Genomic DNA, 18853 nt, shown 5'->3' on the forward strand with positions numbered 1-18853 from the left:
AAGCAACATTATTTTTCTGTTGGCTGAGGCTCGCCCCTTCTGGTCACATGGTTATGACACCAGCAAAGTCCTTCTAGTCACCATGATTTATAGCCACAACCTTCTATAATGGAATTAGCATAAATAATAGATAGGTGGAGCACGGACAGGCAGGGGGGCAGGAATCACTATCAAAACCCCACCCCAGCTATTAGCTGATCGGCAGCTGCTGCCATTCAAAGGACTGTTCATTTTAGAAACTTTACTTGCTTGTGTTTCAAAGCCTATACATCCCAGCTGACAACTAAAGGTATGTATAGAATCAGCCTGATAGTGTCAGTATAGCCCTGGCTTTATATTGGAAAACCCTGGTAATTGGTGCGCTTTAATCACCAAAAATGATGGCGAGTAATTTCTTAGCTGAGGTTCTGCTGTTTTGGCACATCAGGGGCTCTGCCAATGTGACATTGCATCCGCAATCTATTCCAGTCAAAATGGAGTTCCAAAATTCAAATAGCGCTCCTTGCCTTCCAAGCTCTGCCATACAACTAAATAGTAGTTTCCACCACATATGAGGTATCAGCGTACCCTTGTGAAAATGAAAATTTTGGAGTTAATGCAACATTTTATTGTAAAAATGTATTTTTTAATTTACACGGCTCAACGTTATAAATTCTGCTCAAGGTGCTCACCAAACATCTAGATAAATTCCTTGAAGGGTCTAGTTTACAAAATGGGGGCAGTTGTGGGGGGGGGGGTTATGGGATACCATTTTTTAGGTATATCAGGGACTCTCCGAAAGTAATATGGCATCCGCTATCGACTCCTGCCAATACTGTTCTCTGAAATTCAAATGGCGCTCCTTCCTTTCTGAGCCCTGCCATGGGCCCAAACAGTAGTTTTCCACCACACAATGGTGTACTCAGGAGAAATTGCCCAACAAATTGTAGAATTTCTCCTGTTACCTTTTTGAAAAATGCAAAATTTGGGGCTAAAATAACATTTGTGTGGGAAAAAGTACATTTTTCATTTTTTCTTTCAACATTGCTTAGTTCCTGTAAAGAACCTAAAGAGTTACGGTACTAAACTTCATGAATGTGGTTTTGAGCAGCTCGAAGGCTGCAGTTTTTAGAATGGTGTCAGTTTTGGGTATTTTCTGTCACTTAAGCTTCTCAAAGTCACTTCAAATGTGATGTGATCCCTTAAAAAAAATGATTTAGTAAATTTTGTTGGAAAAATGAGAAATTGGTGATGAACTTTGAACCCTTCTAACTCCCTAACAAAAAAATTATGTTTAAAAAATTGCGTTGATGTAAAGTAGACATGTGGGAAATGTTGTTTATTAACTATTTTGTGTGACATAACTCGTTCGTTTAAGGGCATGAACATTAAAGGGGTTATCCGGCTTATTTTGACTTATTTTTATTATTACCCTATTGGGCTACATTGGGGAAGGTAAGTAGATAGAGACCACTTACCTGCCCTGCTGTCAGCCCCTCTCCCCCGGCTCAGAGCGGTCATGTGACTGCTCCTGCCGCGATTTTGCTGCTTCCGGTCATTTCATGTCAACATGGGCAGAACCATGTTGACATGCAAATCTGGAACAGCTTGTTGCCGCCCTGCTGGGCGGGTACAGTGCGTGAGTCCCCGCACCCGTACTCTCCCCGCCCACGGTGTCAGCGCCAGCACCGGGCCTCCTGCTCAGGATAGCAGGAGTGCCCGTGCAGTCTGTGTCCCGCTTCAGCCCCGCGGCTGCCTTCATTGCAGTGTGTGTCTGGCCGCATGCAGATTCTCACCCTGCAGTGCTGGCTGCTGCGGGGATGACGAACGCTGCTGCCAGGAGGTTAGATGACATCATTACCTGCGGTGACGATCTCCTCTTCACTCCTGTCACCGCTGTCACTGCTGCCTATGCCCGCTGCATTCTCACGTCACGGGTGATACTGCTGAGAAAGCGGCGGGCATAGAAGGCAGTGACAGCGCTGATGGCAGGACTGCAGGAGATCGTCACATCAGGTAATGATCTCATCTAACCTCCTGGCAGCGCTCGACATCCCCTGCAGTGACCTGGGCTGACCTATTGATGTTAGCTCAGGTCACTGCATTGCTCTCCCAGCCAATGGGGAACATTCTGTTCTTCATTGACTGGGGGGACATTGTCTATGGTATGGATAGTCATCTGTCCCCCTTATTGGATTACGCCGGACCCGGATTTGATTGTTCTTTTCAATAAATTGGTGAAAGAGGGAATGTGGGGAGTGATTTTTCAAATAAAATTTTTTTGTTGTCTATTTTTTTTTATTAGTGACTGGGTTGGTGGTGTCGGGTATCTGATAGACGCGTGACATCACTAACCCCAGGGCTTGATGCCAGGTGACATTACACATCTGGCATCAACCCCATATATTACCCCGTTTGCCACCGCACCAGGGCGATGGGATGAGTTGGGGAAAAGCGCCAGGATTGGCACATCTAATGGATGTGCCACTTCTGGGGCGGCTGCGGCCTGCTATTTTTAAACTGGGGAGTGTCCAATAACAGTGGACCTCCCTAGTCTGAAATTACCAGACCCCAGCTGTTTGCTTTACCTCGGCTGGTGATCCAATTTGGGGGGGGACCCTATGTTTTTTGTTTTAAATTATTTATTTAATTTAAAATAGCGCGGGGTGCCCTCTGTTTTGGATTATCAGCCAAGGTAAAGCTGCCAGCTGTGGTCTGCAGGCTGCAGCCGTCTGCTTTACCCTAGCTGGCTACAAAAGATAGGGGGGACCCCATATCGGGTTTTTTTTTTTTAATTATTTATTTTTTTGGCTAAATACAAGGCTAAGCACCCTTTAGTGCCACATGAAAGTCACTAAAGGGTGCCAGCTTAGAATATGCAGGGTGGTGGGACATTATATATGTCTTTCTCATCTATTCATCTATCCATTATCTATCTATCTATCCCTCTATTCATTCATTCATTCATCCCTCTATCTCTGTCTCTATATCTATCTATTCATCTATATATCTAACTATATCTATTTATCTTTCTTGCTGCTTCCGTTTTTTGCGGTCCGCAAAAAAAAACGGAAGGCACACAGATGACACACAGATGCAGCCGTGAAAAAAATGGACCGTTTTTTGCGGACCGCAGAAACGGAACGGTCATGTGAATGTAGCCCACGTGTTCCCTATGGGGGTAGGGGTCGGTACAGAACGATGGTGAGGGGGGGGGGGGTCGGTACAGAGCGCCGTGTGTGTGTGTTTGTGTGTGTGTGTGTGGGTGGGGGGAAGGTTGCAGAGCCTGATGTCATGTGGGGTGCAGAGTTCAATGTGTGTGTGTGTGTGTGTGTGTGTGTGTGTGTGTGTGTGTGTGTGTGTGTGTGTGTGTGTGTGTGTGTGTGTGTGGTGCAGAGCCCGCTGTGGGGCTGTTATTTCCATTGCTAGAGTGATAACAGGTCAGGTGCTAGGCAGAATACTGACAGGGAATGTGTGTGTGCAGGGGGCGGGCAGAGGGCGGGCAGGGGGCGGGCAGGGGGCGAGGCTGGACACTGAAGCCGGGCGGTGCCAGCTCTGACTGAGGTTTTGCACAGGAAGTGGTCAGTTTGCTTGTGCTGAATGTAAACAAAGATCTGCAGAGAATAAAGGGATAATTCAAGAGGAACAAAAGATAGAAAACAAAAAATAACAATGTGGGGGTGTTTTATATGACAATATAGCACAGATAAACTCAAAATTCTTTGGTAAGCTAATGTCGGACAACTCCTTTAAGTTTGAAAATTGTGACATTTTCAATTTTTTTTGCCAAATTTTCATAATTGCAAATAATATTCAATAAATTTTACCACTATCATAAAGTGTAACATGTCACGAAAAAAAAAAAACAGTCAGAATCACCGGGATACATTGAAGCGTTCCAGAGTTGTAACCTCAAAGTGACACTGGTCAAATTGCAAAATGAGACTCGGTCATTAACGCACGAAGTGATAAGTATACAAGGCACTCCCAAGAGGATTTGAAAAATTTTTTAATTCATGTGCGTAACAAAAACGTTTTCGGTCCTATGTGGACCTTCCTCAGTTTACTTCCCCATTACAGCGGTGGATTCCGCGTCTGACAGCCCAGACAGCGTGTTCCCTCACACATGTGCTACTGAGGAAGGGCCACATAGGACCGAAAACGTTTTTTTTTTACGCACATGAATACATTTTTTTTCAAATCATCTTGAGAGTACCTTGTATACTTCTCACTGTTTGGCTTTGGAACCTGAAGTGCACTACAATATCTCCGACACATATACAGGAAGTGCCATTCTCTTCTTGCTATTAACGCACAAAGTGGCTCAGCCCTTAAGGGGTTAAAGGTGCAATCCGACTGTACGTTTTATTCTCGTAAACTTATGTGCACGATTTCAGCACTAAAAACATATGGAGTGTCAACAAGGCCAAAAAACGCAAAAATCAGAGTAGTTAACCGGGGCGGTTAACTAAACAACTAGAAGGAATGGAGGCCTCCCATATGATGAGTTGAAGGCTGAAAAAGTTGGATTTGTTTCGCTTAGAAAAAAAGACGTCGAAGAGGAGATCTCAGGCTACATTCACATGACAGTTCCGTTTTTGCGGTCCACAAAACACGGTCTGTTTTTTTCACGGATGTATCCGTGTGACATCCGTTCCATTCTGTATACTGGCAGTGTGTCATCCGTGTGCCTTCTGTTTTTTTTGCGGACCACAAAATACGGAAGCAGCTAGATAAATGGATAGCTAGATATAGATAGAGGGATAAATAGAGGAATGAATGAATGAATGAATGGAGGGATAGATAGAGGGATAGAAAGATAATAGATGAGAAAGACATGTAATGTCCCACTCCCCAGCATCTTGTAATCTTGCACCCTTTAGTGTCTTTTATGTGGCAGTAAAGGGTGCTTAGCCTTGTATTTAGCCAAAAAATAAATAATTAAAAAAAAATGATGTGGGGTCTCCCTATTTTTTGTAGCCAGCTCGGGTAAAGCAGACGGCTGCAGCCTGCAGACCACAGCTGGCAGCTTCACCTTGGTTGGTAATCCAAAACAGAGGGCACCCCATGCTGTTATTTAAAATTAAATAACTTAAAAAAAACATGGGGTACCCCCAAATTATATCACCAGCCAAGGTAAAGCAGACAGCTGTGGTCTGGTATTTTCAGACTAGAGAGGTCCGCGGTTCTTGGACCCTCCCCAGCCTGTGAATAGCAGGCCGCAGCCACCCCAGAAGTGGCACAGCCATTAGCTGTGCCATCCTAGTGCTTTGGCCCAGCTCATCCCGATGCCCTGGTGCGGTGGCAAATGGGGTAATATATGGGGTTGATACCAGATGCGTAATGTCACCTGGCATCAAGCCCTGGGGTTTGTGATGTCAGGCGTCTATCAGATACTCGACATCACTAACCCAGTCAGTAATTAAAAAAAAAAAAAATAGATGACAAATTTTTATTTAAAAAAAACCCTCCCTAACACATGCCCTCTTTCACCAATTTATTGAAAAGAAAAAACAAATCTGGGTCCGGCGTAATCCAATAAGGGGGTCCCACGACGATCAATACTCACTGTCCCAGTCAATGAAGAACAGAATGTTCCCCATTTGCTGGGAGAGCAGTGCAGTGACCTGAGCTAACATGATGAGGTCAGCCCAGCTCACTGCAGGGGATGACGAGCGCTGCTGTCAGGAGGTTAGCGAGGTACATTACCTGGGTGATGGAAGCCGCTGCATTCTTGACATCAGCGCTCGTCACTGACTTCTATGCCCATCGCGTTCTCAGATCACCTATTGTGAGCGGCCCGTGATGTCACCGCTAGTCACATTCTCAGGCCGCCCGCGAGAGGTGATGTGAGAACCGGCTGTCAGTGACAGTAATGAACTTTACTAACCTCCTGACGGCAACGCTCATCATCCCTGCGGCTACTCGCATTGCAGTGCGGGCATATGCCGTCATAACAGTGCGGGCATATGCTAACACACTGCAGTGTGGGCATATGCTGTCATTGCAGTGCGGGCATATGCTGACACACTGCACTGCAAGCAGCCGTGGGGCTGACGCAGGAGCGGGACACAGACTGCAGGGGCACCGGACGGAGGTCGCACGGAAGTGCTTCTGTGCGGCTTCTGGATATTTCATGGGCCCATTGACTTGTATTGAGTCACGGTCCATTATTACGGAACAGAATAGGACATGTTCCATAATAACGGAACGGACATACGACATCCGATGTGCTTTTTTGTAGGATCTGATGCACACGGAAGTGCTACCATGTGCCATCCAATCCTACACAAAAGACATTGAAAAGATGGTCCTGTCCGTGGGTCCGTATAAAAACAGGAACTGACCAGGACAAACGGAACGGTCATGTGAATTAGCCCTTATATGTATAAAGACATGTGTGGTCAATATAAAGGACTGGTGCGTGACTTAGGCTGCTTTCACACATCCGGTTTTTGCAGTGCGGCTCAATCCGGCTCAAAAACCTTTGCAACGGATGCGGCGAAAAAAACTGATCCGTTGCATATGTTTTTCCATGCGGCCTGTCCTTTATTTGACGGATGCGGCTTGATACTGAGCTTGCGCAGTGCAAAAAAACGCATCCGGCGGCCGGATGCGGTTTTTGCCGCAGGGCGCCGCATCTGGCGTTCACAGAGCTTGCATCGCGCCAGATCCGACGCGATGCGTTCCTTTTGCCGCACAAAAAAACGTGCCAGGCAACATTCCATCCGGCCGCCGCATGGGCTAAATATGCCGCATCCGGCAAAAAATGAAGGCAACGCAAGGCCATGCGGCACAATACGGCGCTAATGCAAGTCTATGTGGAAAAAACGCAACCAGCGGTAAAAAAACGTTTGCGTTTTTTCTGCAAAGCGCCGTATTGTGCCGCTCAGCAAAAACCGGATGTGTGAAAGCAGCCTTAGAAAGACAGTACTAAGGACCAGGGGGCACTCACTGCGAGTGGAAGAAAAGCGATTCCAACACCTAAATAGGAAAGGGTTCTTTACAGTTAGAGCGGTCAGACTGTGGAATGCCCTACCACAAGAGGTAGTAATGGCAGATACTATAACAGCTTTTAAAAAAGGGCTGGATGATTTCCTCAGTACACAGTGACAAAATGTACAATTGGTGGAGAAAGGTTGTACTAGATGCACCTAGGTCTTTTTTCAGCCTATGTAATTGGGGTGCTGCGGACGGTCACGGCTGGGGCGCTGCGGACGGTCACGGCTGGGGCGCTGCGGACGGTCACGGCTGGGGCGCTGCGGACGGTCACGGCTGGGGCGCTGCGGACGGTCACGGCTGGGGCGCTGCGGACGGTCACGGCTGGGGCGCTGCGGACGGTCACGGCTGGGGCGCTGCGGACGGTCACGGATGGGGCGCTGCGGACGGTCACGGCTGGGGCGCTGCGGACGGTCACGGATGGGGCGCTGCGGACGGTCACGGATGGGGCGCTGCGGACGGTCACGGCTGGGGCGCTGCGGACGGTCACGGCTGAGGTGACCTGAACTCTTTTGCTGCTTTGTGTTGCTCAGGTGAATTGTCACAGATGGCCACACACAGCCATGAGAAGCACGGAGCAGTGGAGACCCGGCAGACTCCTGCCCGGAACATGTCTCCTCAGAGCTGCAGGGCTGTGGACGGGACAAAGCCCACGGCAGGTGAAGCGCCCACTCCCCGCAGCTCACATGACGCCTGTGGAATGAGGAGTCGCCCGGGGAGGAGTCTGCACACAGGAACTGCCCGGCTCATCCTGTTTCCTACTAACAGTCACTCAGACCTGGGAGAAGTGGAATTTGCCTTGGGCTGTGGCCCCGCCGTGCTTTATCCGTTGCAGTCGTTGAGGCTCCGCTGCAGGTGAGTCCCGTGAGGAGGAGGCGCCATGTTGGGGCCGCTGCGGAGTTCTGTGGAACTTCTGGAAGTTTTTGTGTCACCTGTGTCCGCGCAGCTATGGCTGTCACCAGTGTGCGGGGGGCTCGGAGTGAGGCCGTGTGTCTGGCTCCCGGTGCCCTGTGTTTACCGTGTGTCTGGCCTCCGCATTGTTCCGGAGCAGGAATGCTCGCACCTTCCACCCCACGCCCTGTCCGCCCCCTCCCCAGCACAGCTGTCCGTGTCCCGCAGTCTCCTGCCCCACACCTGAAGGCTCCTGTGTGATCTGACACATGCGGTGGACAATGATTCTGGGACGTCAGAGTCCTTTTGTGGAGAAGGGTCTTATTCACGCGTGAACCTTCTGCAGATTCAGTGACAGGAGCCGGAGGGTTGGCATCCACGCCATGCTTTTATTTTTGTGTGGATTTTTTCCACATTTTGGGAATAAGTTTGAGAACCTCATTTGTTTGTGCTGTGAATTGCTGTAATTTCAGGCGTGAATCCGCGCTGAATCCTCAATGTGTGAATTCAGCCTAAGAATTTCCGCCGGTTTCTGCCTGCGGGATATTTCCAGGAGCTCGAGAGTCGGTCCCATCCACGGGGGCAGAACGGCGGCCATTCTGTCCCCTCCGAATCTGCAGTATACGAACTTGTCCTATTATGTCAAAAGTGGCCGGTGATTGGCCTTATTCTATTTTCACTGCGCTCCTGAGGTTTTTTCATTAACCCCCTCACCCTTCCAAGAGCCATAACATTTTTATTTTTCTGTCAGTATAGCCATATGAGGACTTATCTTTTACGAGACGAGTTGTGCCTTTGAATGACACCATTCATTCTGCCCCATGTTGTACTGGAAAAAAAATTCCAAGTGCGGTGAAATTGCAAAAAATGCAGTTGCAACATTGTTTTGTTTGTTTTTTTTATTTACCATGTTCACTATATGCTAAAACTGACCTGGTATTATGATTCCCCAGGCCGGTACGATTTCACAGATACCAAACATGTATAGTTTTACTTTTATCTGCGTGGTGGAAAAAAATTCAAAGTTTGTTAAAGGGAACCTGTCACCACTTTTTTGGCATATAAGCTGCGGCCACCAGCACCGGGCTCTTATATACAGCAGTTTATTTTAATATTTATAAATAAAAATTGATTTTAGAGAAATTAGTACTTCGGTCTATTAGCAGTATTTTTCTCTAATTATTCATAAAATTGGTATTCACTTTTATATACAGCAGTCTAACATTCTGTATATAAGAGCCCAGGCCGGGGGTATAACATAAAAACCACTCTATAATACTTACCGAACGGTCGCGCTGTGGGCCTTATAGGCGTCTCTGGTGTCGGCGCCTCCTCTTTCGGCCATCTTCATCCTCTTTCTGAAGCCTGTGTGCATGACGCAGATACGTCATACACACTCTCCGATCCTGCGCAGGCACAGTACAATAGTTTGATCTGCCCTGCTCAGGACATGAATGCCGGCGAGTGTGTATGACATCGGACCCATCATGCACCGCGGCTACAGAAGATGGAGGACAAAGATAGACAAAAGAGGAGGCACCGGACAACGGAGACGTTCATAAGGCCCACCGCGCGACCATTAGGTAAGTATTATAGAGTGTTTTTATGTTATACCCCTGGCCTGAGCTCTTATATACAGCATGTTAGAATGTGGTATATAAGAGCCCACTGGTGGTGGCCGCAGCTTATAGGCCAAAAAAGGGGTGACAGGTTCCTTTAAAAAAAAAAAAAAAAAGTGTGCTTTTGTCACCATTTTCAGAGGCCCGTAGTGTTCTCATTATTCGGGATCTGGGGCTTAGTGATATTATATCTCTCCGATCCACCCACGTCTATTAGCAGCACATGTCTGCTGATCAGATCAACAGACGTGCGGGGAATAATGCGGGCTCACCACGCAATCCTGCATTAATGGAAGAGACGTGGCCAAGGACATACTAGTACGTTTTTGGTAGTGAAGGGGTTAAATCTGAAGAAAGGGAAAGATGGACTGCATATTTTTTCTGCCTCAAAAACAGTTACAGCAAGGTGGATGAGACTTGGGGTACGTGCCCACGATCTGGACGTGGCGAGACCTGACCTGCGGGGCTGCGAATCTCCTCCGCAGGAGACCACAGCTGCTCATGCCCATGATCAGGGTTCGGGGTGCTGCAGTCTCTCGCTTCTGTTCTCCCTACAGAGGATGCTTCTGACTCCACATCGGAGAATTGACAGCTTGAAAAGCTGCTGCTGTGCAGGTCAGTTTTCGCTGTGGGTTGTACACTCAGTGTAGGCAAAAAGACTGATGGCACTCACGAAACTGAAGTGTGAACAGGTGCATAACTAATCATGACATAAAATACAAAAAAAGACAGTTTGCAGTCTAGCATTTCAAAGTATGGAAACCATGAATGTGTGAATCTAGACCTGCATTACTGCTAAGTGAAGTCTTAAGAAAAATGAGATATTTAGCATCTAGAAACCACCATTGGTATATCTGCCCAGTTGCCACGTCACGGCATATCTCATGACTGGGTACCTACACTATGCTGCAGCCTCTCTCTGGGTTTAAAAACCTCCTGTGTATGGGCAAGTAGGAACCTGCTATATAGGATAAATATCTAATTTTTCTTAGATTTACCTTAGCAGTAATGCAGGTCTATATTCACACATTCATAGTTTTCATACTTAGCATTTCAGACTGCATACTGTCTTTTTTTTTTTTTTTTTTTTTTTTTGTACACTCACAGTGTGCATTGGATTTCTATAAATCCCATCCACTGTGCTTGTACTGTACAACGCAATGTTTCGGACGCAGCGAAAACATGCTGCCTCCAAAACCCTGCAAACACTGATTGTGGGAACCCAGCCTTAGGTTGTGTGCGCACGCTGCGTTTTTTTCTGACCACAATGATGCAGTGTTTTTGGCCCCAAAAAATGCACAAAAACGCACCCATAGGCAAACGCATAAAAAAAAATATGCGTTTTTGTGCGTTTTTTGCTGAGTTTTTGTCCAATGCATTCAATGGGTGAAAAACGCAAAAAAAATTTATATGCTGCATCTTTGTGGTCACCATAAAGACACAGCCAAAAAAACTGCACTGTGTGGACATGTCATAGACTTTGCTGGGGGTGGAAATTCATGCTGTTTTAAGACCAAAAGTGCACCCCCAAAAACGCACAAAAAATGCGGCAAAAAAATGCAGTGTGCGCACAGGGCCTTATAGAAATCTGCCCGCCCCACTTTTTTTACTCCATGTAAACTGACCTTCGGTGCGCGTTTCATTTCGCATCATGTCCATTTCTCTTGCGGGTACGACGAGTCTTTTGCACAGATCTTTCTCATTGACTTACATTATATGCAGAAAAAAGGTAAAAACACATGGGTTTTTGTGTAGTTCTGCTGTAGAAACGCATCAAAAGTGCATGTAATCTTCATATAAGTACAGTGGAGCCTTGGATTAGGAGCATAATTGGTTCGGGAGTGTGCTCTTAAACAAAGTTACTCTGACATCAAAGCAAATTTTCCCATAGGAAATAATTGAAATGCAGACCGTTCATTCCACAACCCAAAAATATTTACTGTATTTATGCAAACTCATTACAGTAATACAAAATAATGTCCTGTATTCATATAAAATTATTACAGTAACACTTAGGCTATGTGTCCACGGTAGAATGTACCTGCGGATTTTTCTGCCTGAAAATCCGCGACTTTCGCGGCAAATCCGCACCCGCGGATTTACCGCGGATTTGCCGCGGATTTTGATGCGGATTTTTTTTTTTTTTTTTTTTTCCCCATTCAAAACCAAAAATCCGCACCAAATCTGCACCAAACAATTGACATGCTGCAGATTTTTCCGGATCAAAATCCGCGGCAAATCCGCAGCGGAAAAATCCGCAGCATGGACACAGCATTTCCAAAATGCCATTGAAATGGCTTGGAAGTGCCGCTGCTGCAGATTTTCGGGAAATCTGCGGCAAATCCGCGGCAAAATCCGCGGTAAATCCGCAGCGTGGGCACATAGCCTTATACAAAATACTGTACAGTAAAAGCATATAAAACAATTAAACTGCACATTAGATTCCAATAGAATTGTTGGTGTGCGAGAGGAACAGTACAAGCAATTTGTTGTGCTGATTAGCTGAAAGAGAGTACAATACTGTATCCACAAATGCAAATTGATAGACCTGATATACCGTATTTTTCGGACCATAAGACGCACTTTTTTTCCCCCAAATGTTGGGGGAAAGTTGGGGGTGCGTCTTATGGTCTGACTATAGGGCTGCGGCTGGGAATGAGGGTGCTGCGGGTCATCGGGGGCACGAGCAGGCAGCAGCAGCGCCTGCTCGTGACCACGTGGGCCCGCTCATTACATATGCACGCCCATCCTCCCGCCCATCTCTCAGCGCTGAAGCCGGCACTGACAGGTGGGCGGGAGGACGAGCGGGGACGCGCGCATAGTAAAGAGCCGGCATGATCACCCCTGGCAATTACAGCCTGGAGTGATCATGTGCGGCTGTATTCACTGCCCCCCGCGCGTCATTACCAGCGCGGGGTGCAGTGAATCGGTGCACTCACCCGTCCCCGTGTGTGGAGCCGCCCCCCTGCTGCACGCGATGACTTCCTGTCTGTGCCGGTCAGCTGATCTGTGCCGGTCAGCTGATCTGTGCCGGTCAGCTGATCTGTGCCGGTCAGCTGATCTGTGCCGGTCAGCTGATCTGTGCCGGTCAGCTGATCTGTGCCGGTCAGCTGATCTGTGCCGGTCAGCTGATCTGTGCCGGTCAGCTGATCTGTGCCGGTCAGCTGGTCAGCTGATCTGTGCCGGTCAGCTGGTCAGCTGATCTGTGCCGGTCAGCTGGTCAGCTGATCTGTGCCGGTCAGCTGGTCAGCTGATCTGTGCCGAGCTGGTCAGCTGATCTGTGCCGAGCTGGTCAGCTGATCTGTGCCGAGCTGGTCAGCTGATCTGTGCCGAGCTGGTCAGCTGATCTGTGCCGAGCTGGTCAGCTGATCGGCACAGACAGGAAGACATCGCGATGTTGCAGGGGAACGGCTCCACACACACAGATCAGCGTGCCAGAGAGGAAGATGTGATCGGTGCTGCAGGGAGTGAGGAAAAGGTGAGTATAAACGTTTATTTTTTTTCTCTGTGCTATAGGATACAGGCCATATACCAGGATGGTATATGAGCACGATGGGAGTATATGAGCAGGCTGGATGGGGGGGCATGTAAACAGGCTGGATGGGGGGGCATGTAAACAGGCTGGATGGGGGGGCATGTAAACAGGCTGGATGGGGGGGCATGTGAACAGGCTGGATGGGGGGGCATGTGAACAGGCTGGATGGGGGGGCATGTGAACAGGCTGGATGGGGGGGCATGTGAACAGGCTGGATGGGGGGGCATGTGAACAGGCTGGATGGGGGGGCATGTGAACAGGCTGGATGGGGGGGCATGTGAACAGGCTGGATGGGGGGGCATGTGAACAGGCTGGATGGGGGGGCATGTGAACAGGCTGGATGGGGGGGCATGTGAACAGGCTGGATGGGGGGGCATGTGAACAGGCTGGATGGGGGGGCATGTGAACAGGCTGGATGGGGGGGCATGTGAACAGGCTGGATGGGGGGGCATGTGAACAGGCTGGATGGGGGGGCATGTGAACAGGCTGGATGGGGGGGCATGTGAACAGGCTGGATGGGGGGGCATGTGAACAGGCTGGATGGGGGGGCATGTGAACAGGCTGGATGGGGGGGCATGTGAACAGGCTGGATGGGGGGGCATGTGAACAGGCTGGATGGGGGGGCATGTGAACAGGCTGGATGGGGGGGCATGTGAACAGGCTGGATGGGGGGGCATGTGAACAGGCTGGATGGGGGGGCATGTGAACAGGCTGGATGGGGGGGCATGTGAACAGGCTGGATGGGGGGGGGCATGTGAACAGGCTGGATGGGGGGGGGGCATGTGAACAGGCTGGATGGGGGGGGGCATGTGAACAGGCTGGATGGGGGGGGGCATGTGAACAGGCTGGATGGGGGGGGGGCATGTGAACAGGCTGGATGGGGGGGGGGCATGTGAACAGGCTGGATGGGGGGGGGCATGTGAACAGGCTGGATGGGGGGGGGCATGTGAACAGGCTGGATGGGGGGGGGCATGTGAACAGGCTGGATGGGGGGGGGCATGTGAACAGGCTGGATGGGGGGGGGCATGTGAACAGGCTGGATGGGGGGGGCATGTGAACAGGCTGGATGGGGGGGGCATGTGAACAGGCTGGATGGGGGGGCATGTGAACTGGATGGGGGGGGGGCATGTGAACAGGATGGATGGGGGTTTATAGCAGGATCATATACAAGGCAGGAGGATCATTACCAGGATGGGGTACCTTAGTAGAGAATTTGGGGACATTACCCCCATAACAGTGTCAGCAGCAGATCCTCGCCCTATAACAGTGTGTCATGACCACATTTTTTGCTTAAAGTTTTATTTTCCCATTTTCCTCCTCTAAAACCAGGGTGCGTCTTATAGTCCGGTGCGTCTTATAGTCCGAAAAATACGGTATATATATATATATATATATATATATATATATATATATATATATATACTGTACTGAGCAATGGTATACTGTATACAGTACATATGGACAGAAAATTACCTCCAGAGCGGGTCAGAGCGCGGTGAATGATGGGACCAGAAGTGTGCACGATGGGAATTTGCTCTTATTGCAAAGCATTGTTCTTAAACCAAGTTACAAATTTGTAAAAAGCTTTGCTTGTCTTGCAAAACGCTCTCAAACCAAGTTACTCTTAAACCAAGGTCCCACTGTATATCAATATAATATTGTCTAAGCCAAATATGAGAAGTTTCAAAAACAAAGCAACTTTATTTAAAACATGACACACCAAAAAAGTGACGAAAAAAGCAGCTTGTAAAGCGCAATAATAATGCAAGTGACGTAAGTTACATAATAGGTGCAGAAATGCTGCGACATCAAAAACTCATCAGAAGCTGCTCGTGGGAACGGAGCCTAATGCTATAGTCACAGCCAAAGTGTTGAGACTGACACAAATTTGGGTTTTCATCAAGTGTGTTACCTCAGTGCTTTCATTTCTTGTAGTCCGATGTCTCTGTGGTTACTGATGGACAGTTATCAGCATTTCAGAAGTTTCTACACTTTTTATTGACAAATACATCAAGTTTATAACTAAATATTTAGTGTTGACCTTTTCTGATTTTAATTAGTCCTGGCAGCTGAATATCCGCTTCTGGGCCAACGTCTGACTGATGACATCCCAATCTGTCTCATCAGTGCTTGGCGTTTATCACAATTTCTATGTGGTCTGTCCAATCACTTTTTTTTTCTTTTTTGCAAAACTGTTTATTGAACGATTTTATAAATGCCAAATAATAACATTAAGTGAAGTAGTTAAGAACATCATTTCTTTATATGCGTGCTTTTAACATATAGAACTGAGTAGTGTAAATCCCTGCAAATATATAATCATCAGGAATCCTTGCTGTAGCAAAAAATAAAGTTTACAGGGTGCCTCACATACAGAGGACATGCTATGAATTATAAGCCAGTATTTCTCTTATACAGTGATCCCTCACTATCGCGGGAGTTACATTCCAGAGACCCCATGATAGGTGAAAATCTGCGAAGTAACGGAGTTATATTTACTTTATTATTTACCCTCATTTTTCGGTTTATAAGACGCACTTTTGAGGGGTGCGTGTTATAAGCCGAATCTAGCTTACTGGGGGTGGTGGAGAATGATGACAGGGACAATTCTCCGGACTATAGACTGTGCCTTGCATGCAGTGAGGCAGGGGCCATCCTGAAAATGTCAGCGGTGCGGGCCTTACATAATGGCGTCCGGAGTCAACGTGTGTGGAAATTAAGATTTCGGCTCAAGATCTCATCTGCACACACGCCGCCTCCAGCCCATTGATCTCGCAGCAGCGGACTTTAGGAAAATGGTGCCCGGAGGTGGCGTGTGTGAAAATGAGATCTCAATTCATCATTGAGCCTATAGCTCAATCTGTGCATGCGCCGACTCCAGACACCATATCTTTCAAGCCCACACCACTGAGTTTCTGGATGTTCCTGCCAGCACCCGCAGTGAGCATCTGGGACACCTGCTGCACCGCCGCAGCATCACCCTGCTCCACCCACGCCCCTGCCTCCTGTGACCTCACTCCACCACCGCTGTCGCCCCTTCCCCAGTACCTGCGATACAGTGAAGCTGCAATAAGTGAATTGCGGTATAGCGGGGGACGACTGTACATAAAAAAAAAGCATAATACCAGGACAAGTATCTGACAGGAAAAAACATCGGGAAATGAGGGGGAGGCATCTATTCTCTCTAAACTGAATGAGTTGTACTTCTAACAGACAATATAATTTAATGCCGATGTTTACAACTTATACTAAAGGTTATTAATTTCCAGATATGTGTCTCACACAGCCAAACCATATTAAATCGGTCCAACTGATTGTTGGCTGAAGCAGTCAACTACTCTATACTTCTAACTTCTGTAATCTTAGACACCAACACCAATGCCTTCCTAACAAAAACAAAAAAGTGAGCTGGAGTATGAGCTGGTGTACATGCAGCTTGTAAGCTCTTTCCTTGTCTGTCTGTCTCTGTCTCTTTGACTGTCCCTTTCCCTGTCTGCCTCTTAAGGCCGCTTTACATGCTGTGATATCGTTACCGCTAGCTTGCGTACCCACCCCCATCGGTTGTGCGACCTGGGCAAATCGCTGCTCGTGGCGCACAACATCGCTCAGACCCGTCAGACTACTTACCTGCCTAGCTGTAACCGGCGAACCACCTCCTTTCTAAGGGGGCGTTTTTTTTGGCGTCACAGCGACGTCACTAAGCGGCCGCCCAATAGAAGCGGAAGGGCGGAGATGAGCGGGACGTAACATCCCGCCCACCTCCTTCCTTCCTCATTGCCGGCGGGCGCAGGTAAGGTGAGGTTCGTCGTTCCTGCGGTAACACACATAGCGATGTGTGCTGCCGCAAGAAAGACGAACTACATCGTACACGCAGCAGCAACGATAATTGGGAATAGGGGGTCATGTCACCGATTAGCCATTTTGCATGTTTTTGCGACGATGCAAAATCGCTCATAGGTGTCACACGCAACAACATCGCTAAAGTGGCCGGATGTGCGTCACAAATTCCATGACCCCCCAACGAGGTCGCTTGAGCGATGTCGTAGCGTGTAAAGCGGCTTTTACTCTGTGCCTATGTCTGTCTATCTCTGTCTTTCTGTGTCTGTCTCCCCAGAGACATATTATTACCTCACACATAAGCTTCTTATACTAACAATTTATTTTGTTCCTATAGCAACCAATCACAGCTGCTATTAAAAACCTGTAACTCGCAGCTCCATTGACTTTAATGTAGACTCTTTTTGGAGAGTAACTGTAAAGCGCGGGGTTAAATTTTCCCGTCAAAACATAGTCTATGACGTTCCCTGAGTCACATCTGTCTGTGCAAAATTCCGTGATTGTAAATGCGATGGTGCGGATTCCTTTAGCAGACACACACACACACACACACACACACACACACACACACACACACACACACACACACACACACACCGTTTTATATATTAGACATATACTGTACATTTTTTATCATTTTTTTTTTTCAATGAAGCAAAAAGAGGATTGATTTGAACTTTTCTTTTTATATTTTTTAAATTTTTCTTTTGTCTTAAGTTTATTGATTTACTTCCCTTGGGGACTTGGAAGCCTGCAGTGTCCGATTGCTTCTGCTGTTCTGAGTAGTGCTTCAGCTTCCCTCTGAACAGCAGAAATGCTGATCTCCTGTGAGTGCCGGTGCTCTGTTGCCTGTCACAGGAACTTCATCATGACAGCGGTCATCAGCTGACCCCCGGCTGTCATGACAACTAGAGTTGAGCGGATTGCTAATAATCCGGGTCCGGCGGATCACTGTCGGGTTGACACTGAAGTCCGAGATCCGATCCGGAATCCGGCCAATATATGTCTATGAAGAGTGGAATCCGGGACGAGAGAGAGGGCGATCGAGAGAGAGAGAACCGGATCGTGCACCCGGAATTCCGGGTCGGATTTGGATCTGCCGCTCAAACCGCGCGGATCCGGATTTTTCAGGTCCGGGTCTGCTCAACACTAATGACAACCCATCTGCGTCCCGTGATCGTGGCAGGGGAGTGGTGCGATCTCCTCTGGCGCGTGTTAGATCCACCCCCACTTTTTAGCGGCACATGTCAGCTGAACACATCAGGCGACGTGTGTGGGGAATAATACACAAGTAATGACGTATAGATACGTCATTGGTAGTGAAGGGGTTAAGGTCTAGTGCCGGAGGAATGTCTGAGTGGTGGTCTATCCATTACATCTTACAAAAGGAGATTTGAAGTCTCCTATAACCAGAAGTATATAAGGGGAAGTTTTGATAACTTGCATGTGATTGTTTCAAGAAAAGTAATTAGGGAAGTATCAGGAGCGTATATCTTACACCATATTAGAGGTTTACCCTGTAATAGTCTTATTACGGTATATTAGGAAACGTTCCTCTGAGTCAGAAGTGGACAAGTTGATTTGTAAAGGGAATTTCCATGTAATCAAAATCACAACTCCTACCTTCTTCCTCTCCCGGATTGTTGTATACACAGCGGGATAGAAGTGAGATTTTAAAAGATTCTGCCCTGTCATGGTGCATTTCTTGAAGAAATACTATACCGCCTTTTAAGGTTTTCAGCTCTCTAAGGGCCAACCGTCTATTAATATTCGAGTTCATGCCTTTTAACATAAGATAGTATACGTGCCATGACCAATCTGTTATGTAGGAAGAAACTGTTATCTGATATATAAAGCTGAATATGTGTGTGTGTCTGTGTGTGTGTGTGTATGTGTATGTCCGGGATTGGCATCTGCACCGTCGCAGCTACAGCCACAAAATTTTGCACACTCTCACACGTCTGGACCCAGAGAGCGTCATAGGCTATGTTTT

At 47.7% G+C, this 18853-nt stretch overlaps 1 protein-coding gene across 1 annotated transcript in view; it reads left to right on the top strand.

The window, feature by feature from the left end:
- The first annotated feature begins 7724 nt into the window (after nt 1-7724).
- CTNNA1 (catenin alpha 1) overlaps nt 7725-18853 on the top strand; it is a 148078-nt gene continuing 136949 nt past the window's right edge. Inside the window, exon 1 of the mRNA XM_075344494.1 lies at nt 7725-7833. The gene's annotated coding sequence lies outside the window, so the exon portion shown is untranslated. The remainder of the gene's footprint in view (nt 7834-18853) is intronic.

The sequence above is a fragment of the Anomaloglossus baeobatrachus genome, chromosome 4, assembly GCF_048569485.1.
Source record: "Anomaloglossus baeobatrachus isolate aAnoBae1 chromosome 4, aAnoBae1.hap1, whole genome shotgun sequence".
In the NCBI taxonomy this organism is placed as follows: Eukaryota; Metazoa; Chordata; class Amphibia; order Anura; family Aromobatidae; genus Anomaloglossus; species Anomaloglossus baeobatrachus.